Below are 2635 nucleotides of genomic sequence, written 5' to 3'. Positions count from 1 at the left end.
ATGGCGATGCGAAGAGCAATCGACTTACAAGGGTATTTGAAAGTGGGCTCGATATTTAAATCGAGAATTGTTGTTTGTGCTTTTTGAAATTGGTTTGTGTTGGATGATGAAATAAAATTGGAAATGGTTTATGAAATGATGATAACAAATAGTTTTTGTTTGAAATAATGTGAAGTTGTGAGATTGGAAAAAATTAATTAATTAACTTATGAAAAATTTGATTAAATCAATTAATTGAATTAATTAAGTTTAATTATCAAAATTATTTAATTAGATCAAATAATTAAGTTAATTAAAATTGATTAATTGAAATTAAACTAATTAATCAAAAGAGAAGGAAAATAGACATTAATATTGATTTAATCTATATGTGTTGATGCGGATGTTCTCGGAACCGGTTTATACATATCGACCATTAAAACGTCGTATGCGAAAATGAAAACACGGTGAAATATTCAATTACTTTATTCAACTGCTGGTGGCATATCGACATGAGTCGTCGAATCCATTAACTAAATCATGCAAGCATAAGACAATAATACAAAACTCTATTTTCATACTTACATAGCTACCAATATAATCCCAACGGATCATAAAGCGCGGTACCTTATAATCACATACAGGATTGTTGCGAAATCTTGCTGGACTCAAGAAATCTAACAGCAATAAAATAACACCAACTTCAATCCACAATTTCAACAAAATTACGTTTTAAACATACACTCAAACAGACATTCAAATAAGATCCGCAACTCGGCATATGCACAACAAAAATTGAAATGATCATAAACACACAACCATAATCAACATACTAGTTTCAACCTACGATTTCGTCAAAATTGTACATGAAATGAAAATGAAATTGTCACAACAGCACACAACAACAATAGATTGGAAGAAACTTGAAGTTGTTACCGAAACGTGGTCCTTTGTTACTACAAATCGTTGATGGTGCTGTTTGAGTTTGTTGTTAAGGCAGCTGGGGAACGTTGTTGTTGTTTTTATACGCCAAATCCAACTGATATAAAAACCAGTAACTACCAACAACATCAAATAAACCAAAGAACGCAGCACCCTTGTCGAATGTACATAGATCGCGCGAGACCGGCGACACAAATCTAACACATAGAATCAAAGCGTCTCTAATGTTTATCGCCGTAAATCCACTTAGGACCAAATCGATTGCTGATCACACCTGCCAAACTTGGAAGAAAGTTTGACGAGTTCGCTTGCTGGACCAGGGATTTGTGTTATTGCGATGAAAGCTTACTCGGTGGTGGGTTGTTTGAGTGGATTAGATGTGGTTTAACGGTGGTTTGAAAGAAGAGTGTTTAGGTTGAGATGAGGTAGGAGGAGATACCCAAGGAGGTGACGGCGGTGAGATGAGGGTTGTCGACTTGAAGTCGCGGTTTGGAAGTGGATCGACGGAAGGTTAACGGTGAAGGGGGCGAGTTTAGGGGTTTGACGGAGGAATGGGTTTCGTGGTGGTGGGTGGTGGCGAGCTCGCGGTCAGAGGTCGTGAGGTGCGGCGATTAGGGTTGAAGGTGGCGAAGGTGTAGTTTAGTGATGGCGAATGAAGGTGATTTCAGACGGATTTTTGTGGTTGAGGTGGACGGCGGAAGGAAGAAGAAGGGTTTATGTGAAGGTTAAAGGTTGAGTGGTGTTAAGCGGCGGCTGGGTTTTGAAGAGGTCGAAGATGGGTTTTGGGGATTTCCAGAGGTTTTTGTGGGCGGTTTCGTTGAGAAGATGGAACGGAGGTTTCGACAATGAGAAGGGTGAAGGTGTTGAGACGATGAGGAAGATGAAGGGTTTACTGAGTGTTGAGGGTTTGTGAGTGAGAGTGGAGGCGAGAGACAGAGTGAATAGTGAGAGTAGTGTGAGGTTTGTTTCAGATTAGCGTGAGGGAGTGTGTTTTTTGTGAGGGAGTCTGAGTGAGAGAGGATAAGGGTGAGTAGGAGGGTGAGCGTGTAGCTGATGGCCGTTGGGAGTGGATTTTGTGAAATATGGAGTGAGGAGTGTGTGAGACGCGTGGCGAGATAAGGAAGGAGGGTGAGTGAGTGATAACGTGTGTGTGAAATTTTGTGAGCTGTCAGATCTTATTGTTACCAGGAGAGAGATATGAGGATTTTTTTTTGTTTTTTATGTCAAGAAGGAATCCAATGCACACAATATATATATTTATTAATACACTTGTTATTTGTTATTTATTTAAGGAAATAAAATCAACAAAGAAAAAATCTAATTAATTTTTAACTTAAATACATTCTAATTACTTTAATTTAAATAACTAACCAAAAAATGTTACTAATTAGAAATAGAAAACAAGTATAAGTTTGCTCGGAAAATTAAATCAATCACACTAAAATTGTCAGCACAAAACATATTATTTGAAAAATACACCGTTTCCTCAAATTTTAACGATTCAACCGATTTGTTTGTATTCTCAAATAAATTCATTCTAACTGACATTTTAGGTATTATTCATGATGCAATGTATGTCATGCTATGCATATGATGCAAAAATACAAATGAAATCGATTGTATGAAAAAAATTAAATATGCCCGGACAAAATTGGGGTATGACAAGCATTCCTAAAACACAAATAAACTTTATCTTCTCTTAAGGACACGTTGA

At 37.0% G+C, this 2635-nt stretch overlaps 1 long non-coding RNA gene across 1 annotated transcript; it reads right to left on the bottom strand.

Moving 5' to 3' along the window:
• Window positions 1-333: 333 nt before the first annotated feature.
• LOC127105724 (uncharacterized) lies at window positions 334-2061 on the bottom strand. Its single transcript, XR_007795117.1, has 2 exons — window positions 916-2061; window positions 334-656 (listed from the first exon to the last, which is right to left on the bottom strand). It is a non-coding gene; the product is annotated as an uncharacterized LOC127105724 (long non-coding RNA).
• Window positions 2062-2635: the final 574 nt, after the last annotated feature.

The sequence above is a fragment of the Lathyrus oleraceus genome, chromosome 7, assembly GCF_024323335.1.
Source record: "Lathyrus oleraceus cultivar Zhongwan6 chromosome 7, CAAS_Psat_ZW6_1.0, whole genome shotgun sequence".
In the NCBI taxonomy this organism is placed as follows: domain Eukaryota; kingdom Viridiplantae; phylum Streptophyta; class Magnoliopsida; order Fabales; family Fabaceae; genus Lathyrus; species Lathyrus oleraceus.
The sequence above is the reverse complement of the archived record's forward strand: the minus strand, read 5'-3'. Positions and strand labels throughout refer to the sequence as shown.